The sequence below is a fragment of the Pinus tabuliformis genome, chromosome 4_2 (genome assembly GCF_031772625.1).
Source record: "Pinus tabuliformis cultivar Carrire ecotype Pingquan chromosome 4_2, CPIR1, whole genome shotgun sequence".
In the NCBI taxonomy this organism is placed as follows: Eukaryota; Viridiplantae; Streptophyta; class Pinopsida; order Pinales; family Pinaceae; genus Pinus; species Pinus tabuliformis.
Window position 1 is genome coordinate 563,203,547 of NC_142304.1, and position 24,918 is coordinate 563,228,464.

Sequence of the window (24,918 nt, forward strand, 5' to 3'; positions counted from 1 at the left end):
GACAACTATCGAGACTAGAACACCATGTGGTGCTATAAAAGTTAACACATTTTCCTTAAATCCCTCAATATCGGGATGTGATGGTCGCACTTCATCAAACTAACTCAGCAACACCATTGATTCCACCCACCCTCGATGTGGATGATGAACCTCAAAACCTTTATTGCATCTTCTATTAATAAATCTAGCAAGTAGCACACTCATGTTCTCTTTTCAACCCTACCTCTCATCACACATCATTGTCTACACAAAATAAGAAGAATAATTCAAAACAACACACTTCTACTCATAATCCAACCCTTCATGTGCCCTATGCGATGAGATGAGGGATTTAATCGACCATTTCCTAGCCCTGAAAGAGCTTCTGAGTATCCTTCATGTTTATTTTCCACCTGTACCATCTACATGTAAAGCAAACCCATCGTGCAATCAACACCCATGTACCATTTGTGCACCATTTACACATCATACACATAAGTGTTCTCATCTCCATAGGTTTAGGGAGGAATGGGTTTCTTTGCAATAGACTGGTGTAGAACCACCCATTCTTCTTCCTTCATCTTCTAAGGAAAAAAATTATATGATAGGTCATATCATTTCTACTCCTTCACACACAATTCATAGGACACTAGTACCAACCCCTGGAAGCTCTCCCTTTCACATGTGGGAGATACTTTGACCCCTTAGTGTTAATGACACACAACATCATATCCAATTTTTTTGTTCTTTCGTAGGAAAAATGATTAATTTTTTCTGCCCATTGTTCCATAGTGTTGAGATTGATTCATCCATTATGAATGTTGCTCCATCCACAACCATGTGGACCCAACCTATCTATGTGTTGTTCACATCTCTTGGTCCTACTACAGCAAGTACAGTATCATACCCCTTCTTTTCAATTAGCACTTCTATCTTCCAAACAATCCCTCTTGACCTATCGACACCTTCATCCCCATTCTTGAGACTTTTTCACTATGATGAAGATATTCTCGAGGCCATGCATCCTCGTTCTTTCTTCATCACAAAAACATAATTTACTCCAAAATTTGATTCTATCAACACCATATACAGGGTTGAAACCGAGGATTTTATGCCTACATGCCATATAGACTAGTTCAAGCATCCCATACTAGCACCCAATGCATTTGAATAAGTAAACATGTTCAATATGTCACCTACCATTAAGGTTGTTATCACAACCAAGCCTAACATCGTTGAAGAGATATTTCTTGGCGTAGCATGTTCACTCGAAGAAGTTGCCTCATAGAAAGCTCTCTTCCAAGAATTTAGGGACTTTTTTGCTTGGTTATATTTTGAATGCCCAGAATTAGCCCCACCATTTTAGAGCACCATATTGATACCTAACACGATGTCTACCCTATTAGGAAAAATTGGCACCTGCTTCATCCATTAAAAGCGAAAGAAATCAAACTTGAAATTGACAAGATGCATAAGGAAGGCCTCATTTATCAAATCACTTACACATCTTGGGTTTTCAACGTTGTACCCATCATGAACAAACAAGGAATCATACATGTTTATGCTAATTTCCATTACTTGAACATAACCTACCCTAATTATAATTATCCCACACCCTTTATTGATCAAGTCATCGACACTTGTGCTTGGCATGAAGCCTTGACCTTTATGGACAACTTTTTAGGTTGTAATTATATTCATATATGCCATGCAGACCAGTACAAAACTACATTCACTACCCCCTAGGGCGCTTTCACATATTGAGTTATGCCTTTCGGCCTTAAAAATTTTGGAGCCACTTTTCAGTGAGCTATGAACTACACATATTCATGGCCAGGCTCAAGTTATACTTTCCTGCTTACACAACCTCATGATTTGATCCAAAAAAATGCTCAAATCATGTTGATGATCTTAACCTTATGTTTTAGCATTGATGATAATATAACCTATGCTTGAATCCTCTCAAGTGTTTCTTTTGCATAAATTTTGGGATACTACAAGTGTTTATCATTTCCAAACAAGGTATTAGGGTTTACCCACTAAAGGTACAAGCCATTTGTGAAAACTCACTAGCCAAAATTTTGAAGCAATTATAGAGCTTATAAGGTAAGGCCAATTTCTTGTGTCACTTTGTTCTTGATTATGCTACATGTGATAATGGTCTCCGCCATATTCTCTTACAGGATATCCCATTCCATTGGGACCAACAATCTCAAAAATAAATTGATGCTTTAAAATATGTTTTGTCTAAAGCGCCACTAATAAGCCATCTCGATCACAATAAGGACTACACAATTTACCTGTCACGATCCAATGTACCCATCACAAGTGTGTTAGTCCAATACGGCTTGATAATATATAACATGTCATCTATTACATTGGAAAAAAAATTATAGGGCCTACTTTTAACTATAAGCCAACTGAGAAGATCGCCTTAGACCTAGTACACTTCGTACAAAAGGATTGGCATTACATCATTCTTCAGACCACCACTGTCACTACAAGTATCAATCCCATGTGATACTTTCTTACTTTCCATATGACGAAACATAAATATGCTCGATGGGGTCATTATTTTTCAAGAGTTTAACCTTCAATTTCCTTCCCCTAAAATCAAGAAAGCCCTCATTCTTGATGAATTCATCGATGACCTCACCTCAGAGTCTCAAGGGTCTCCTATGAATGATTCTTTATTAGACGAACATATGTTCGTTATATCGACGAACAATCCTTGGTACAGTGGCATCCTCCTTTACTTATGAACCCAAAATTTCGACCCTAAACTCTCATGTGATGAGCGATAGTGCATTTTCCATCAAGCACCATGCTACCTCCTCATAGGAGATATTTTATATCATCAAGGCACTAACACCATTCTACACCAATCCCTTACATTAGATGAAGTTGAGTGGGTCTTAAATGATTTCCATAATGGGGTATGTGGTGGCAACCTCTCCGGGATGGCCACGACCCAAAATATCCAAAAAGTTGATTATTTTTGGCCCACTCTATTTTGCAACTACATTCAAGCAATTAAAAGATGTGAACACTACTAGAAATCTTTCCATAAAGCTAGATCACCTCCTAATCCTTTACCTCGTCATCACGGTAAGCCACTTCTAAAATGGGGCATTGATTTCATGACTTTAAATTTTTCATTCCAGAATGGATACAAGTACATAGTAGTCACTATCAACTACTTCACTAAATGGGTCGAAGCCATGCTCACTTTCAATCAGACTGTCGATACAGCTACTCAAATTTTCTTTAACCATGTCATCATGCATTTTAGCGTCCCAAAGTAACTCATATTTGACCATGGTAATCATTTCAAGAATGAGGTGTTCTAGAAACTGTCTCAACTCCTTTGGTTTATTCATGAGTTTGCTTCCCCATACTCTTCCTAGTCCAATGGTCAAGTAGAAGATGTAAAAAAAGTCCACAAAAAAATGTTGTAGCATATGGTGAACAAGCATAAAACTAATTGGCACCACATGTTTTTCTCTTCCTTATGGGCATATCATACCTTGATCAAAGCTTCCATTGTCTTTACCCCATTCCACTTACACTATGGGATTGAAATTTTACTCTCTATTGAGTGCAAGATCCCTACAATATGCATGGTTATCAAGCTTCTCCCATATACTATTGCCATGGGAAAAAGACTCATCCAACTAGAACACGTTGATGAAATTCAGCGAGAATCTCTCCAGCATAATGAAGCCCACAAAAATGAATGAAAGCCTATTTTGATCACCTTGTCACCCTCGCTCATTTAATGAGGGGGATTTAGTAATATGGTACAATGTCACTAATGAGGATTTTGGACCAAGAAAGTTTGAAACATTCTGGAAGGGGTCATACATTGTTAAACATTTCCTTTTGAAAGGTGCATGTATGTTAGCAAAGCCAAACGAAACATGTCTCAAAGACCCTATTAATGGGCTCTACCTCAAGAAATTGCACCCATAACCACACATTGTTTTCACCTTATGATGTTCATATGTACCATAATTTACTTTTGTATGATTGCCCCATCACTGTGGTACACTAAAAATTACTCTTATGATGTGCCACAGATGGATCACCCACCATATTACTCCCACGGGTTTGTTGATGGTGCTTCTCAATGGTTGTGAAACCTAACTCTAGGCCATTTATTCTCCTAATCAAAATATTCTCCATCAAAAAAATGTTTGGATGAGGTCAACCACTAATAATCAAGAAGAATGTGACATTTTCATAGGCTTGTTGGTTGATGCCACACAGTTAGGTATCCATAATTTGCATGTGTTCCTTGATTCCCAACTTGTCAAAGTGAATTTGAATCAAACTTTCCACGTCCATGACCATCGCCTTTTTCAGAAATACCTGTATGCCCAATTGTTAGCAAGTGATTTTGATCATATCATATTCTCACATATACCAAGGCATCAAAACCATGTTATTGATTTCATAGCTAATCAAATCCTTGACTGGCACATGTTACATACATATCATCATTGAGAAACATAAATGATACATTACATCATAAGGATCACATAGTAATAGCTACAAAAAATCATGTACATATATAGGGTTTATGTACATCAGCTAGCCATCGCCATAAAAAAGTAAAAATCTACAAAAAGAGGGGAGCATCCTCATGATGGGTGCTTCCCCTAGTATAATATATACATCTAAGGGCATGGTTCATTCCCCCCTGCACCACCTGTTGGAGACCCTCCTTCCTCCTCTTGCCTTAGAAGAAAAAGAGGCCATTATGTGGTTATTACAACCGCTACCCTCTATAGGACATGTTTTCACTCAAATTGTACAGGTGAATGCAAAAAATAATTAGGATGGGGGTTTTCACATTGATCCATGCCATCTATTTTCTATTTGTCTCCCTATAGCAGACTATGGGGGGGTAGTCCCTGTCAAATGTGTTGATGAAAGACTTTTCAGGAACCGACTAGTTCGAGAAACACAATTGAATGGCCTAGCAACCTGGATAATGATGATTCACAGTATTAATTATTAGCATAATTAGAAAAGATTATTTGAGAGACCGGTGCCTTATGGAGTCAACTTACTTGCAAAGAATAAAATAGCTACCAATTTTTGGGATGAGAAACTATTTCTTAGGATGCACACTATCCTATATGAGATGCGACACTTGAAACTAAGTGAAGTGCAAACTCTTGGTTAATTTTTAATTAGATGCTTACCTAAGTGAAATATTTCTCTCAATTTTTTTGAAGCTAGTGTCAAGTGTAGGTTGTGGAGATAAACTGAGGAGAAGATAGAAAACAATATATTAACAATACCTCCCCTTGATTTCTAACCACCCGATGCCTCTGGTGCTGCAAAGACTACCATAGATAATTTATTTGTCCTTAAATTAGGATGAGTATAAATTTAAATGTAAATAAATAGTTTCTTACAATAATTAGCCTTTTAAAAAATTATTAATTTTATTTATATCATATAAATACATTATTTAATATAAAGATACTAGACATAAAAAAATAAAAAAATAAAAAAAAAAAATTGTTTATTTGTGGGAAGTTGCTTGGAAATGACTCTCACAGCTAGGGTTTCAGACTGAAAACCTGATGCCCCTGTAGCAAATATCAAACCCATAAGAATCACCAATCATACCTACCATGAACATGCCTGCTAAAAAGAAGATGATTACGACAACATGGGGGAGATATCCCCTCCTACAAGAATGCAACGATGGGAGAAATGGGTAATCACGGAACAATAGTGACTGGCTATCAAGGAGGTCGCAAAAAAGGACCTCCCGATTTGGGTGCCCAATGGTAGGCATGGCTAAGAGGTCATTTCTTGCCAAGGGCCTTAAAAAATCCATGATTTATCATACCCAACAACAAACTGGAATCGTACAGGAAATACATGAAAGAGCACACCCTAATATGCAAGTTTATTGGGGGTTTGGCCTGCAAAAAAGAGTTGGTCAAATGGATCCACTATAAATGGCAGCCAAAGGGCTAGATTGAGCTGAATCTGGGAACCAAAGGCTTCTTTATAGTAATCTTCTCCAATTTGGAAGACAAGGAACGAGTCTCTAAAGAGGGCCCCTACTTTTTCAACAATGCAGGCCTCTTTATGAGACATTGGTAGGAATGTTATAACCCTGATCAGGAAAAAATTCTCGCAACGCTAGTTTGGGTTCATTTATTTGTTCTGTTGGTCAACTTCTGGGTTCCAAAGATCCTAGAGGGGATTGGTAATTCCATCAGGAACTTTTTCAAGGTTGGAGACTCCATAAGGAATGGAAGGTACACTTCATACTCCCGGATCAGAATTCATAGAGCTAGAATACCATGATGAGGTTTGGCAGTGGCCTCTAGATTATGAGCATATACCCTTTGATGTTGTAGATGCCATGAGTATGGGCACATGTTTTGGGCATGCCCTTTGAACAAGAAAGAAGCACTAAAAGCATCTACTGCCAATGGAGAAAACAAAACAAAAGAAGATGTAGAGGGATTCCAGGAAGTTCAGAGGAGGAAACGAAATAAGAGAAATCTACCAAACCCTAACTAGGGTCCAAGTGGAAAGGACCTCTACAATCACAATCAATATGAGGTCCTACAAGAGGACAATGAAAGTTTCGAAACCCCTCAACCAAAGAATGCCTTGGAAATCCATCCAAACCCTCAATGGGGAGGAAGCAACACCAAATGAAAAGCGGAGGAGGAACATCATGAATAAGAAGTAACTATGTAAGCAGAGGACCAAGCCAATATGGAGATCGCCAGCTAGAATGATGATCTCAGCAAAGAATAACAAGTGATGAAATTACTTCTTAGCGAATGGAGGCATCTTGATGAGAGATTCAACCCAGAATACCAAAAACAGCTATACAAAGACACTTTTCAACAATATCAGGCCAAGCAAGGAATGTTAGTGGCGGGCCAACTGGAGCAGCTGGGCTCCCAAGAAATTCAAGTTATGGAGCAAGAAAATCAAGGGAAAGGCTGAAAGAAACGAGATAGAAAAAAACTAAGCGAATCCATTCAAATGGTAGGGGAAATGTGGGTAAATTCTAGAAGGGTAGTTCTACTTTTAGCAGTGTTCCACCAACTCAATAAGCCCGTGAAATGATAATTACATCGTGGAATGTCTGAGGCCTCAACAACCGACACAAACAATGGTACCTAAAGGAAAAAATGAGAAAATATAAGTCAAGCATCATGATACTCCAAGAGACAAAGATTGTAGAAGTCAATCTTAAATAAATCTTAAAGAGGCATAACCCCTATTATGAAGTAATAGATCAAGGTGCTAGGGGTAGTGTTGGAGGCATGGGCATCCTCTGGAACCTAGTGGAGGTAACATTTGAGGATTGTGTTAGTCTATCGAGGATACTATTAGGTAAATTTTGTCATATTGGATCCCAAGATTAGGTCCTCCTGACAGGGGTTTATGGGCCTCACATTCCAGGAGAAAAAGGGGTCTTCCTTCAGAACCTCACCAAACTAAGGAAGGTATACCCTGAAGACCTTTGGCTACTAGGTAGGGATTTTAATATGATAACATCGTTGGAAGAAAAGAGAGGAGGTATTCATCACACATAGAAAAATATGGAAGAATTTGGGGATCTAATAGTGGATTTGTCCCTAGTAGACCTGCAAATGAACAATGGAGTCTATACATGGAACAATCGCAAAGGAGGAACTCATCAGGTTGCCTTCTGGTTGGAAAAGTTTCTGATCTTGGAGCAAGTCACTAGAAGTGGCATTTTCTTCGAAACCTTGATTATCCCATGCATGGGATTGGATCACGGGCCCATCTGATTGGAAATGGATTTGAAAATCATACCAAGGAATCGAATATTCATATTTTAAGCCTTTTGACTAAGAGATCCCAACATAATTAAGGAAGTAGAGGAGTGGTGGAGTAACAATGAGGAGAAAGGAAGAAAATACATGCATACCTTGCAACTGAAGTTAAATGAGATGAAACACAAGCTCAAGAAATGGAATCAGGAAGAGTTTGGACACATCATGAAAGACCAACAACATCTAAAAAACAAAATCTAGTATTTACAACAACAAATCATCCAACATGGTCAAATCGATAGCCTGGCAGTGGAGGAAGAGAAGCTAATCAACGAGTTAGAAGAAAGGAGAAAATAAGAAGAGATTCTATGAAAGAAAAAATCCAGGGTTAGCTAGTTGTGGGAAGGAGAAAATAATACTATATTCTTCCACAAAGTAATGATCCAACACTGGCAACATAACCATATCTACTCTTTGAAGAAAAAAGATGGAAATCGTGTAGTCCAGAATGAGGAGATGGAGGATCTAGTTGTTCGACACCTTAAAGACATCCTAATGAAACCACCCCAATATCGCACAGAGGCTATATAGAGGATCACGAGGAACATTTCACAACTTATTTCTAGAGACTAGAATCTAGCCCTCATGCAGGCAGCAATGCTAGAAGAAGTGGAGGAGGTAGTGAAGGGAAGGACGAAGAACAAAGCACCCAGACCAGATGGCTTCATAGTGGAATTTTATCAGGCTTCTTGGAACTTTATAGGACCCTATATACAGGAGGCGGTGGAAGAATCACACCAGAATCGAAAGGTATGTCCTACCTTAAATGCGACATTCATTGCTTTAATTCTGAGATCCTCTAAATCGGAGGACCCTCAATGTTTTAGACCCATCTCTCTTTGCAATGTAATTTATAAGGTCATAACCACAGTGATTTCCAAGTGCCTAAAACCGAGTTGCTTCCTCTTATAATCTCCCCTAAGCAAACGAGCTTCGTGGAAGTTCAACAAATTCTTGATGGATTTGTCACCTCCCAGGAGATTGTGCACTCTCTCAAATCCCATAAACTCCTGGGTATGATGACCAAATTAGACCTCTCCAAGGCCTATGACTGCCTAAGCTAGCAATACCTAAATAATGTCTTCAAGGCCTTCGGGTTTGATGAAAGGTGGATTAACTGGGTTTATGCTTTGTTGTCCTCCCTGTTTTCTCCATTTTTCTCAATGGCTCCCCCTCTCATACTTTTGAATCCTCGTGTGGCCTGCGCTAGGGCGATCCCCTCTCCCCATTCCTCTTTATTATTGTTGTTGAAGGTTTTGGCTGATACTGAAAGACTGAAGCTAGAAAATCCCAGATAAAAGGCCTAAGGCTATGTCATAATGACCTCCCCATTACCCACCAACATTTCATAGCTGATATTATGTTATTTTTGGATGTGTCGCTAAGTGAAGCTTAGCGAATCAAAGAGGTGTTATTTTTTTCATGGAGACATTCGGGACAATGATTAACAATGAAAAATCCTGCATTTTCCTTTTCAACACCCCTGGGAACATTCGATCATATCTGGCTTGGGTTATTGGGTTTGGTATTGGATCTTCACCATCCAAGTATCTGGGAATTCCCCTGACGGTGAACTCTTTAAAGACTTCATGTTGGAAATCCCTGCTCCAAAAAATCACTGGGAAACTCAATAGTTGGGCTTTCAGGTGGCTAAATTTAGCGAGTCGGAAAATCCTTCTTAAAGATTTTCTTCAATCTATTCCAATCTATCAACTCTCAGGGAGTGTTGTGACAAATACCTCATGTGCAAAGATGGTGGAAACATTCAAGAAGTTCTTATGGGGAGGCACTTAACAAATTAAGAAATGGATGCTGGTATCTTGGCCCAACTTAACAAAGAACAAGATGGAATGAGGCCTTGGCCTACGAGATCTGTATATCCTAAACCAATTAATGTGGGTTAATCTATGGTGGTGTTGGATGGGAGGAGAGATAGATCTATGAAAACAAATATGGATGCGCAAATACAACATGCCTTCCAGGACAGAAGATATCTTAAGATACCGGGATCCCCCAACAGCATCAGTTATCTCGAATATGGCAGCCCAAAATAGGGACCTTATTCAACAACACGTCTTCTTGGAAATCAAGAATGAGAAAATGTTATTGTTCTGGCAAGATTCCTAGCAGTAATGGGACAAGATTCTGGGTAGAAAAAGCTTAAGGGATCTCTTTATATACATGAATGAGAGGAATTTGTATACGATGGAACAATTCTAGAAAACAGACCAAGCATAGGAAGGTTGGAGGAGATGGAAGGAGAAATCAGACTGGCCACAAGCATTAGAATTGGTTCGATGGATTCAACTATACAAGGAATTAGACTCAAGAAAGATAACTATCCTAAATGGACCAGATATCCTCACATGGAGCCAGAATACCAAAGGGACCTTTACAATCAAGGAGGCTTATGATCTAAGGTCAGGTCATGAGCTGGGAGGCCAGAACCTGATTTGGAAGAAGATATGGAAAGGGGAATGGTGGCAAAAGGTAGCCTATTTCCTTTGGCTTGTATGCAGAGGCAACATTCTTACCTGGGATCGGCTCCAAATACATGTTTCTATGGGTCATTGCTCTGCAAGTTATGCAATAAGCATAGCGAGGATCTAGAACACATACTTAACACTTGTACATATGCTGGAAAAAATGGAGAAAGATGGAGGATCTCTTCGGAAGAATGGATCGAGACACTCAAAGTATTCGAGAAACCATCCTTTTATGGAGAACAGGGATTTTCTCCAACCCGGTCATCAACAAGGCGTGGGGGCTATCCCTGGGAATAACACTTTAGGCCATCTAGAAAGAGAAGAATCACCAAATCTTTAACGATCATATTCTCTCCCAAGAAGTTGCACAGGAAGGGATCTTATAGAACATCAGGGAAACAAATTTTGTAGAGAAGTGGCATCTAGAGGATTGGCAGTTACCCCCCAATGAGGCTAGAATTATGTAGAGATTGAACAAATCACCGAAAATGATAGCTCTATCCTCTCGGAAGGTCACGTTAAAGGGAATTGATTCTCTCAATCACTTCACTCCCCCCCCCTACCCCTAAGAGGGATTTATGAAGTTGAGCTTCAACAGAACTTCAAAGGGGAACCCAGGCCCAACAGGCTTGGGAGGACTATTTCGAGACCCCAGAACCAAAACCACTCTTATCTACATAAACCATTGTGCGTATGCTAGAAATAACAAAGTAGAATTTGTCGCTGCAAACAAGGCCTACAAAATGCAATCAAAATGAGGTACACGAATATTGTAGTGGAGGGTGATTCTAAGCTTGTAATCAACATGGTGAAAAAATTAAATGAAGGAACTAAATGGGAAAATCTCAGCCACAACTGGAGAACAATGAGGTTAATTCAGGAGATGGGAAACCTCCTCATCCACTTCAACTATATAATGACTAACCATGTAAGAAGGGATGGTAATAGAGCAATAGACTTCCTTGCAAATTGGGGCTGTAATCATCAGAATGCGCCTCTGGGGAAATATGGTTGGGTCAACCAGGGGACAAATGGTTCCAACCCTTGAATGAGATCTTGGAGCATGGAAGGCGACATAACTCCTAGGACATACAGACCACTAATCAATATGTGAGTTGTCGGACAGGACCATTAAGGCCATCATGATGATAAGGTCATAGTGGAATGTTGCCACCATCCCTCACATGCTTGAAGTGTAGGGTATAGTGGCCTTCGACATGCTTAAGACTATAGGAATGAAGGAATGTAGCATAAGTAAGCGGGAAATTTTATCAACGGCGATGAAGGCTATAAGGATGAGGTTAGATATAGCAGAGGTACCAAAGGCACATCTGAAACAGAGCCTTCGAAAGGGATGGGGGCTCCTTCAGCTCCAAACGTTGGCTACCGGGTATTTTAACTAGATTTTACTCCTTTACACCTTAATTCCCTATGTCAGGTTTGATAATTGGAGTCTGTATTAGGGCATTGGGTTTGTGGGAGAGAGTAATTTGGGCTGGGAGAGATGCATGGTGTTGAGAGTCTGTTGGATTAATCTTAGCTCCATGGGTTCCTCCTCATTGTCACTCCTTTATGGGATTTACCTTGCTCACATGAGGCTTATCGGGCTTGGTGGGGAGGGGGTCAGTCCGAGGGAATAACTTTGTCTTATATGCATGGAAATCCTGGGGGTTGGGGACTGTGAGCCTGTTAATGTCTATTCCAGGATGAAAGTCAGTTTCTTAGTCTACTACATGGGTGTTGAGGATAATTGGCAAAATTAACTCCAGAAGGTAGGCGCTAGGTACCTATGGAAATCTTATAGTGGGAGGTGGTCGTAGGTAAGGGTCTTCTCACATCTGGGAAATGGTATAAATTAAGTGTTGGTCATGCCAACCTTGGTCGGAGGATGGGAGGCTAGGAGGCAAACAGATCTTGGGCTAGGGACCTCTTAAAGCCTAGGGTTTAGCTCTCACGCTGCAATGCTAGTCAGGGAAAGGCTAAAATAGGGATGAGTCAGGGAGGATGGGGAAATGGTCATGCATAGGTGGGTAAGTGTGGTGTGTGACTTATAACCCATTAGCTTGGCTACCAAGTTACATATTTTGTAGCTGACCAGATGTTGGCACCTCACTCCCAAGGTCGAGGCCAAGGCGTTTGCAAGGGTATGGGCATGCTGGGGTGTCTGCTGAGGTATAGTCACCAAGGTGCAGGTCATGGTCAAGCTATGTGGGGGATATTGCATTTTGGGGGTTACTCAGATGATCCAAGGGGGACAGAGTTTTTGAAAAGGAAGAGCCATTAGTTATTGGCATTACAAAGCATAATGTTATGGCAATTCTAGTTTCTTGTTCCCATATTAGGTCCACAGAATGATAAACATTTTCATAAGCGAAGAGCACCGAGATGAGTTCTGAGCCATGGTCTTCGATTCATCCTTAGGCGGTGGCCAACAGATACCATGACACGGAGATAATGGGCATGGTGGCACAAGGTAAAGGCTGAGGAAAGTGGCCATGGGGGTTTGAGGCCAAGGTGGAACCAAGCACCTCGGTTAAATGCTGAGGAAGAAAACCAATGGACAACTTGATAGGTGGAGCAGTAGCAGCATATAAGGAAGGCACCCAGGAGGAGATAAAGTGACTTATAACAGAATTGGAGGAAGATATCAACGGCAAGCGAGCATGGATGAAGTTGACCTAGAGGAATGGAATCTCCTAGTTCTAGATCTAGGCAACACTAGAGGAAGAGGGACACAATATAAACAAACCCTACATCTTTACTAGCTGATGAAATGCCTCCTCGACAAGGCCATGGAGAAAATATGGATGACTTCTATCCAGGATTTCCCAAATTATAAATATGAATTTCAGAAGCTACAATTTCAATTGCAGAAATAGGACCGTCACCTTGGACACATGGACATTAAATTTCCCCTATATGTTCATGTAGACAGAGCTTCCAGGCTCCAGTACAAAATATCTGGCTTCAGTCGCTTCGGCCTCCACTGAGAAGGATGGATAGAATGTTTGGGTCTATTTAATTTTGATTAAGTTTTCATGCGGATAGATTTTAATTTCAAGTTTGCAGCCATATATATAGATAGGAAAATAGAATATGGATATGGACATGACAATCAGACTTATCTATCTTGGATAGATAAACTCAATATTTTTTGTTATTGGATGGCTTATCATGCAGTCAAGTGGTCAACACACTTTGTTTCCCGATGGAAAAGTTGTAACCACCTAACCTGGCTCTATGTGGTTACAACTTGTTTATTTTATAATGAAAAAGAAGGATCTACCATGCTTAACAAAAAAGAAACATAAAGATACTAGACATTGTAATTTATCATCCTTATTTGACCCCATAAGCTGACGATGGAATAAAATGTGCACAAGCATATTTCAATAAACTCTTAACTTTTGTAACAAATGATGATGTTGGGGCTAATGTTTCATCCAAAATTATCCATGCACCTATCTTTGTTTTTCTCCCAGTTTATCTAGTATATTAATTACTTTCATTACTTTGGTTTTTCATATTCAAATGTGCTTCATTATTAGATTGATGAATTTGTTCAAGCATCCAATAATTGTTATTGGTTGTAAAAATAAATCAATAGGAATTATTGAATGCTTGAACAAATTCATAAATCTAATAATGAAACACAGTTGAATATGTCAAAGTGAAGTAATAGAAGTAATTAATGGATGAGATAACCTTCGAGCAAAATAGAGATAGGTGCATAAATATTTTTGGATGAAACATTAGCCTCAACATCATCATTTATTACAAAAGTTAGGAATTTATTGAAATGTGCTTGTGCACATTTTATTCCATCTTTAGCTTATGGGACCAAATAAGGAAGACAAATTACAATGTCTAGTATCTTTATATTAAATCATGTATATATATAATATAAATAAAATAATTATTTTTTTAAAATGCTAATTATTGTCGCAAACTATTTATTTAATTTAGAATTTATACTCATCCTAATTCAGTGGCAAATAAATAATCTATAATCTATGGTAGAACTTCTATGTGAAAAATCAATTTGATATAAGGTATCGTGTGCTCTCTTAATTATGTGGTAAAGAATTCATATATAATCAAATATCTAATATAAAAAAGTACAATGTCTAGTATATTAAAATAAAATAAAAATAGTTACACAATTGCTTAAGCGTGAGTGCAAAAGATTCATAAAAAAAATAAAAAATAATAATAATTAAAAAAATAAAAATAAATTAATTAATTAATTAATTAATTAAAAAATAAATAAAATAAAAAAAAATTAAAAAAAAATAAAAAAACCTTATATTTTTAAGTTATCATTAGAATTGTGAAGACAAAAGAGAAAATCTTATTTATTGTAGTGTTGAATTAAATTTTGTTTTTTATAGTGCATCATGATTTAAAATTGAATTGTGAAAATATATAATATAAGTAAGGTTTATTGAGGAAAATTATTGAACCAAATCCCATTCAATAATAAAATTATTGAATAGATTTGGTTCAATCATTTTTCTCAATAAACCTAACATATATTATATATTTTCACAATTCAATTTTAAATCATGATGCACTATTAAAATTTAAATTTAAGTCAACACTACAATAAATAAGATTTTCTCTTTTGTCTTCACAATTTTAATCATAAATTAAAAATTAAAAATTAAAAATTAAAATATTTTTTATGAATCTTTTGCAGTCACACATAAGAAATTGCGTAACTATTGTTTTTATTTTAATATACTAGACATTGTACTTTTTTATATTAAATATTTTATTATATATGAATTATTTACCACATGATTAAGAGAGCACACGATACCTTATATCAAATTGATTTTTCATGTAGAAATTCTACCATAGATTATAGATTATTTATTTGCCAGTGAATTTTGTAGTGTTGGCTTAAATTTTAGTTTTTATATTGTATCATGATTTAAAATTGAATTGTGAAAATATATAATATAAGGTTTATTGAGAAAAATTATTGAACCAAATCCCATTCAATAATAAAAATTATTGAATAGATTTCGTTCAATCATTTTTCTCAATAAACCTTACCTATATTATATATTTTCACAATTCAATTTTAAATCATGATGCAATTAAAAAAAAAAATTAAGTCAAACCTACAATAAACAAGATTTTCTCTTTTGTCTTCACAATTTTAATCATAACTTAAAATTAAAAAATAAAATATACAAATTTTAGGAGTCTTTTGCACTCACACTCAAGCCTTTGTGTAACTAGATTTTTTATTTTAATATACTAGACATTGTAAATTTTTATATTAGATATTTTATTACATATGAATTATTTGCCACGCGATTAAGATGGCATGAGATACTTCATATTAATTCGATTTTTTCGACATAGACATTCTACCATAGATTATTTTTTTGTTGTTGAATTAGGATGAGTATAAATTTAAATTTAAATTTAAATAAATAGTTTATTACAATAATTACCTTTTCAAAAATTATTAATTTTATTAATAACATATATATACGTTATTTCATATAAAAATACTAGACATTGTAATTTATCATTCTTATTTGGTATCATAAGCTAAAGATGGGATAAAATGTGCACAAATACATTTCAATAAACTCTTAACTTTTGTAACAAACTATGATGTTGAGGCTAATGTTTCATCCAAAATTATGTATGCAACTATCTCTATTTTACTCCAAGGTTATCAAGTCCATTAATTACTTTTGTTACTTCCCTTCATCATATTCAAATGTGCTTTATTATTAGATTTATGAATTTGTCCAAGCATTGAATAATTGCTATTGATTACTTTTTCATAACATTCATGTACTAAGTAGCAACACAAAAAGTAATTAATACAAACCTAATAAGGAAAAAAAGTTACATGTTAGCCTCATTATGAAACACGCATGAATATCTAAACATTAGAGATAAAAACAACATCGCATAATATGCTTTAAATACAAATGATATTTATTGTGATGAAAGATGTTAAATAGTCCATGAAAATCCAAAATATCAACTAATCTTTACTGTGAACCAAAAGGTTAACATATATTTCTAAATTACTTGCCTCTTCCTCACACTAAAATTCTCTTAGTAGTGTTGAATAAGGGTGAAATTTTTCAACTTATTTCCAATTCATGGGGTGGATTTTCTAACAAACACAAAAAAATTAGGTATATTGCTTTCACCTCATCCCATGAGACAAACATTTCACATGAGGCAAATTATATAGATAGAAAGGGAAAACTAAGTAAATAATTCACTTCAGAATACAACATATAACAAAGAACAAAAAAATAAATTAAAAAATTTTATTAGTATTAAATTAATAAGAATTTCATTCTTTTAAAATTAAATTGAAACAAGTCTAATATGCAACATTGCTACTTAGTACCTACTTCTTATGAAAAAATTATGTGGTGAATGTGATCATATAACTTAGTTATATTAAGTGCATGATTTAAGCACCGCAACCTTAGTGGACAGGGAATCAAATTGCTAACAATCTATTGGTAAATGATAACATAGATTTATGAAAGAAAGGGTCGTCAACAATTAAATAGTTAGACAATAAAAAATATTATGATTAATAAAATATATTAATGAAAAAAGGTGAAAAACATTATTATTAGAAAGAATACAACAATTAATAGAAAAAAAAGTAAGGAATGATTATAGGTTAATAAATATTTATTGTTAAAAATAAGTATGACAATGAATGAAAAGGAAATATTAATTATGGAAATATATACTTACATACACACACACACACACATATATATATATATATATCCCCCGATCGGGATGTTAACCAGTCGTAGTGGGCCTGTACGGGCCCAAGGAATAATGAGGCTCATGAAGAGCATCACGACCACATTCCACATGCATCTAGCACTTGGAGTGGTGGTGAAAAGCATGTGAGGGTTAATGCATGGGGGAAGAAGTGTGTTAAGGATAGTTGGAGAGAGTAAAACCTTGTTTGGATTATTGAGGAGAGTAGTGTGGGTGTTTTCAATCCTATGGAATGGGTGGGCGAGGGGAACTCGAGACAGACGGAGGTAGTCGACATCCTCAAAATTTGGTAGTGAATCCTAATATGTTATCAATCTTCAACCTACAATTTTAGTTAGAATGGAGCAGTTTGTTCAGCCTGGGGTCGAGGAATTGAATGTGTCTGGGTTGTGGGCTGACCGATTCTAGAAGAGCCAGAAGCATGGCCTTGTTTGGCTCTAGGTTGGGTCAGTGTCCATAGTTTTGCTAGTCCCTGTGTCTGTGGAATTCGGGATTTGTTTGTCTCTCATGAGTTTATGTATGGTATAGATGGTTGAGAATAGGGATGTTCGAGCATAGTGATGGTGGAAATTCCCCACCCATGGGGCTAGAAGAGTGGACAGGGGGTTGGGTCTGTAGGGAATGGGGGGTGATTCAAATTTATGTAGTGAAGGGAGAGCCATGGGTTCAAGAAATCGCAGATATACCATCTAGTGGCAGAGGATTGGAGGTAGAGAAGCCCGGTCAGTCAAATTATGGGTCAGTTTGGTCCTTTGGTTTCCAATTTCATGGGTTGGGAACGTTTGTTTAGATGGAAATCATATCGGGTATCGATGGTGGGTGTGGATTTATGTCGAGCAATTAAAGTCAGCTATGGAAAAAGTGGTCCTGATTCCCACTGCCTCGGAAGTCTGCATAGGGTCTCTAAGAAAGGGGTTCAATGAGCTATGGGATCAATCTCATGGCTGGCTCGAAACCCATTTCAATTCCTGTAATTATGTTTGATTAATGAAATCAATAATTGTTGGAAATTGTTTCTATATTACTGATGGCATGGTAATAGTTGGTAGGGCCAACTCATTTAAGATCTTCATTGAGCTAAGGAAGCCATGCAATAATGATGGCATTAGAATCTTGTGTTTTCATACAATTACTTGCAGACAGTGGAGTGGGTTCCTTATTCGGTCGATGTCTTTTGAATTTGAAGTAGGTCTACAACAGGAGCATGACTGCTAGTAGTGTCGAGCACCCAACCTGTGGCCCTAGGTAGGTGAAAAGCTGAGAGTGTAGGAAAAAGAAGAGCATTTGAAAGGCAACAAAAACAAAATGGCTCAAGCGAAGGGAACAAAGAACAACAAAGGTGGAAACCAAGGATGTGGGAGACAGAGAAAGGTAGCCCCGTCACCGGGAATCCAACCCAGCTCCTCTAGTGGGACAGTTGGGATAGGATGAGGGCGTAATCCAGCCTCACATATCATTCATGAAGCAACACAAGCTTACCATGCCAGCAACTCCAACCGGTTTAGGCAATTGTTCACAGAGTGGGAAGAAGAAATATGGCAGATAGTGGAAGACTTCGATTTGGACATGGATGAGTGGCAAGCAGTGGTCTCGGATCCACGCTATACTCGTGGAATAATAACATAGTACAAGTAGAATATGCAGCTATTCTGGATGATGAAGAGAATTTTGATGAAAGCTCTAGAACATTTTCCTCCTGACATGCATGCAACCCCTAGGGGGGAATCGGTGAATTCAGATTTCAACAAAGAATTTCAAAAAAAGCAGTTCTAATTTCAACACCTTACGACCAGTCCACAACGAGGTTAGCCTGGTGTTAACTCAAGGTTTATTTGAAGTCTCCGCAAGTCGAAGGATCCAGTGGCCATCGTTATCCAACGGATATCCGCTAAAGATTTGGGCAGATGTTAACTCCTAAATCGAACTCGACATCGATTATATTATAGTCTATAAACCCCATCGAGTCCATCCTAAAGAATTAAGCAAGTGGAAAAATCTATACCCGAACTTCAATAGGCCGAGTGTTTATAAACCTCATCGAGTCCATGTGGTCGGTTAAAGGCCACGCAGATTGTTGAGAGATGCGACAGTGACCGTTGGATCACTAAGGTTGTGACCATTTGATCAACCTCGCATTGTTTTAGTCAAAAGTAGGTAAAACTTGCCTAATAGTATTACATGTGATGTTTTATGGATTTATAAGGCTCATCCTGTTGGGGAAATTTTAAGCGGTTCCGCTAGGATAGTGGAATAGATAACTTTAGAGATAGATGAGTGATACTCCATGAGAAAGTGAAGAAGGGGTCCAGCCTGAATTAGAAGAGCTAGCATTTGGTTTTGAACGTTTGTCTATAATGCCTACACCCCAGCCACTATTTGTGGTATCAGAGCCACTTAAAGACACTGCACAGGATCTCAAGGGTCAGAGGAAAAAATCCACTATGGCTTTCAGAGTTGGAAGAGGATGTGGTAGAAGAGGAAGGCATGTTGCAAATGCTAAAGTGATGGAAGCTATGCAACAGATGCAGGCTAGATTAGAAGCAATGGAAATAGGGAGAGATGTAGATGCTAGAGATGTCAGTGATCCTGAAGTGGAGGCTGCAGAAGAGGAGAAACCTGTAGAAGTTACTCCTGAGATGAGATTCTTTCAGTCAGTGTTGAGATCCACATCTAGACCCAAAACTGAAGTTTCAATTTATGAAGGAGGATTAAATCCTGAGGAGCTAATAGATTGGATTAATGACATGGAGAAATTCTTTGATTATTAAGAAATAGAGGATGAAAATAAGGTAAAGTTTTTTTTCACGAAGTTGAAAGGATATGTAGCACTTTGGTGGGATGGAGTGCAGGCAGAAAGAAGAAGACTTGGCAAAAAACCAATTAAGAATTGGAACAGAATGGTGGAAAAACTGAAAAGTAAGTTTCTGCCAAGTAACTATCAGCAAACATTATTTAGACAGATGCAGAACCTTAGATAGAGGTTTATGACAGTAAAGGAATACACAAAGGAATTCTACAAAGTGATTATAAGAGCAGGACAAGTCCAAGATACAGACAAGAAAGTTGCTAGATATGTGAATGGTCTTAGAATGGATATTCAAGTTGAGATAAGCGTAATGTCTCCTAAAATAGTGGAAGAGGCTTATCAGATGGTACTGAAAGCCAAAGAAAAACTCTTGAGGAAACAATCTACCAGAAATAGAGGTACTTTCTGGGGAAGGGGAAGACAAGGTGGTAGAGGAAGATCTACAGCACCTGGAGATGGAGCTAGCAGTAGCTCAAGTCAGCATACACCTACAGGGGGTGATGCAAGTGGAAAAGGGAGTTTTTCCAAAGGAAAAGGAGGCAGAGGCAGAGGAAGAGAAGTTAGATGTTACAGATGTAACAAGCTTGAACACTGATCTTATGAGTGCCGAGAAAATACAGGAATACCTCGTAGAAATGAAATTGTTGCACAAACTGAGGAGGAAGCAGCAACGGTGACAAAAGAAGAAAATGTACTAGAGAGAGGAGAATATTTGGTAGTTAACAAAATATTGCTAAAGCCAGAAAAGAAAGTTGTTGAACCAACACAAAGGAAGACCTTGTTTAGGACTATGTGCAAGGTTCAAGGGAAATGCTGCCAAATGATAATTAATATTGGCAGCACTGATAATTTGGTCTCTATAGAAGTGGTGGAGAAATTGAAATTGAAAACAAAGAAACATCCAACACCTTACTAGGTATCATGGTTACAGAAGGGACATCAGTTGTTATTAAATGAACAATGTGAAGTAGACTTGCAATTGGGAAAGTATAAAGATAAAATTTTGTGTGATGTGATGCCTATGGATGTGTGTCATATATTGTTGTGTAGACCATGGTAGTATGATAGAGGAGATATGCATGATGGAAAAAAGAACACCTACAAATTCAGCAAAGATGGAGTCAATCATATATTGCTTCCTATAGAAGAAGAAGATACATCAAAGAAACCTGAAGCAAAGACCCTTTTGCTGAGTGGAAAGGAGTACTTACAGAAGATGGAGGAAGATGTGGTAATTTTTGCATTAGTTTGTAAACCCAAGGTAACAATTACTTCCACAAAAGTTTCTAATTTACTAATTGAGATTCAAGAGATGCTGGACAATTATGGTGATATAATTGTAGATGACTTGCCTAATGAGTTACCACCCACTAGAAAAATCAGTCATCATATAGATTGGATTCCAGGAGCAAATCTACCAAATAAAGCAACTTACGAGATGACTCCCAGAGAGAATGAAGAAGTCAGAAAATAGGTGCAAGAACTATTAGATAAAGGACTGATTAGAGAAAGTTTGAGTCCTTGTGCAGTGCCAAAAATTTTTAGCCCAAAGATGGAGGCGGGAGAATGTGCACAGATTCAAGAGAAATCAATAAAATAACCATCAAGTGCAGATTTCATTTACCTAGAATTGAAGATTTGATGGATTGTCTGAGTGGAGCAAGATATTTTACAACTCTAGATTTAAAGAGTGGGTATCATCAAATAAGTATTAGAGAAGGGGATGAATGGAAAACTACTTTTAAAACAAATGAAGGGTTGTATGAATGGATGGTAATGCCTTTTGGGTTGTCTAATGCACCTAGTACATTCAAAAGGCTTATGAATGAAGTTTTGAAGGAATTTATTGGTAAATGTATAATAGTATATCTGGACAATATATTAGTTTACAACAGGTGTAAGGAAGAAAAGATGAGACATTTGAATTATGTCTTACAAAGGTTGTAGCAAGAGAAGTTATTGATAAACTTAAAGAAGTGTTCATTCATGAAGGAAGAATTGGTGTATTTGGGTTTTGTTTTTTTTGTTGATGGATTAAAGATGGATCCAGAGAAGATCAAGGCAATCACAGAGTGGCCTTCACAAAAAAGTGTTTTTGAGGTAAGAAGTTTTCATGGTCTTTCTTGTTTTTATAGAAAATTCATAAGAAATTTTAGTAAGGTCAATGCTTCTATTATCGACACTATAAAGAAAGATAAACAGCCATTTAAGCGGACTGCTGAAGTAGAAAGGAACTTCCAGCTATTGAAAAGAAAGATCATTGAAAAACCTATTTTTATTTTTCCTAATTTTAATAAACCTTTCCAAGTAAAATGTGATGCCAGTGGAGAATCTATTGGAGGTGTTTTAAGTCAGGAGGACAGACCTATAGCTTATTTCAGTGAGAAACTAAATGAGTCAAAGAAGAAGTATTCTTCTTATGATAAAGAATTTTATGCAGTTGTGCGGTCATTGAAGAAGTGGAGACATTTTCTGATGTCTAAAGAGTTTGTACTTTATTCAGACAACCATGCATTGTAGTACATTGTGCAATAGCCAAAGCTTAACCAGAAACATGCCAAATGGGTAAAGTATCTTCAAGGTTTTAATTTTGTCTTGAAGCATATAAATGGCCAATCAAATAAAGTAGCAAATGCCTTAAGTAGAATAAACGTACTACTTCAAGAAAGTCAAATTCAAGTATTGGGTTTTGATTTTCTTAAGGAATTGTATGAAAAAGACTTTTATTTTAAAGAGGCATTTGAAGCTTATAAAAATCATGTTTTATTAGATAGAAGTAAGTGGCTTGATTATTCCTTGCAAGATGACTTGTTATTTAAAAGAAATCAACTGCACGTACCAAATTGTTCTATGATAGAAAATTTAACCAAGGAGAAACATAGTGGTGGACTTGCAGGACATTTTGAGACAGATAAGACTTATGAGCATTTGAACAGGTTTTATTTATGGCCGAAGATGAGAACTGAAGTGGAAAAGTATGTGAAGAATTGTAAAGTCTATCAGTATTCAAAAGGAAGAAGCCAAAACGCAGGGTTGTATGTTCCATTACCTATTCTAGATAGACCTTGGGATATCGTAAGCATGGATTTTGTTTTGGGCTTGCCAAAGACTCAAAGAGGAAATGATTCAATTTATGTTGTATTTGACAAATTTTCAAAAATGGCACATTTTATTCCATGTTATAAAACCAGTGATGCTACTCACATTTCTAATCTGTTTTTAAAGAGACAGTAAGATTGCATGGGTTACCTAAGAGTATTGTTTCAGATAGAGACCCAAAATTTGTTGGACATTTTTGGAGGATATTGTGGAAGAATCTTGCAACAAAATTGAGTTTCAGTTCTGCTTATCATCCTCAAATGGATGGATAGACTGAAGTTGTAAATAGAAGCTTTGGTAATCTTCTGAGAAGTCTTACAGGTGAACATCCAAAACAATGGGATCAAGTATTGGCACATGTTGAATGTGCATATAATGACTCTCCTAACAGGAGTGCAGGGCAGAGTCCAATCCACATAGTTTATGGAATACATCCAGGGGGAGTTTCTGAATTAAGAAATCTAGGAAAACCTGAGATGAGAAGTGTTGGAGAGGAAGATTTTGCTTCAAAAATGCAAGCAATACATGAAAAGGTAAAACAACAGTTGCAGGACAGCAACATAAATTAAAAAAGCAGAGCAGACTTGAGAAGGAGAGAAGTTAACTTTGAAGTTGGAGATTTGGTTTTAGCACAGCTGAGGAAGGAAATATTTCCAAAAAGAAAGTATAACAAGTTAAAGTTCAAGAAAATTGGACCATGCAGAGTATTGAGGAAATTTTCTGAAAATGCATATGAAATTGAATTACCCTCTGATATTGGAATATCTCCAATTTTCAATGTTTCTTATTTGTATAGGTATGAAGGTGAAAATGTAGATGACACAACAGAAGACTGAGAGAAACAAGAAATTGATTGGGTAAAACAGTTACCTACAGCAAAGGAACTGCAGCCAGAGAGGATTTTAGACATGAAATTATTAAAGAAGACAAGGGGGCAGGAGTATTTTCAGTATTTGGTCAAGTGGAAAGATCAGCCAATTGCTGAAGCTACCTGGGTAACAGATGCTACACTACAGAAATTAGGCAGTTATGTAGAAGAGCTCATGGATAGGAGCCCATGAAGAATTTTGTCCTTGGGAGTCTGACGCAGGACCATGAGGCTTAAAGACAAAAGACTTCGTATTATTCCAAAAATCCAAAAAAAAAGTTAGAAGTAAAGGAGTGGGGTCCTTTAGTTGTCAATTTTCAAAGCTTTCTAGATAGGATTTAGACTAGAATCTAAGATATAGATTATCATGTAATAAACTCAAGTAGTTAGATGTAGTGGAGATTCTCGAGGAGAATATCAGGTAGATTAGATAGGATTGCTTAGTGTGATCCTTTGATTTAGGACCTGGTTGTTAATTTAAATAGTACTTAAGTAAGTTTTGAATCATGATAAAGGGATTTTGACTGATTCGACTTGTTTTGCCATATATAGGATTTATTTGCAGAAAATATCTCTCTATGTCTTTCTATGTATATTTGGTCAATCCTGGAGGTGTTGCATCCCTCTATAATATCACTGTGTTTTGTTGAATTTCCTATTTAATTCTAAAAAGTTCGAGTATTGTGTAATCGAGTTTAATTCTCTTTTCACCTGTATTATGAACTGTGGAGTTTGAAGGTATATGGGTTCCTCGATCGGGCTTGAAAGACTGCATTCGTCCTAAGCCGTTGATTCTAATTTCAATGCCTTACGACCAGTCCACACCGAGGTTAGCCTGGTGTTAACTTGGGGTTTACTTGAAGTCTCTGCAAGTCGAAGGATCTAATGGCCATCGTTATCCCATGGATATCGGCTAAAGAGTTGGGCAAACGTTAACTCCTGAACCAAACCTAACATCAATTATATTACAATCTATAAACCCCATCGGGTCCGTCCTAAGGAATTAAGCATGTGGAAAAATCCAGACCCAAACTT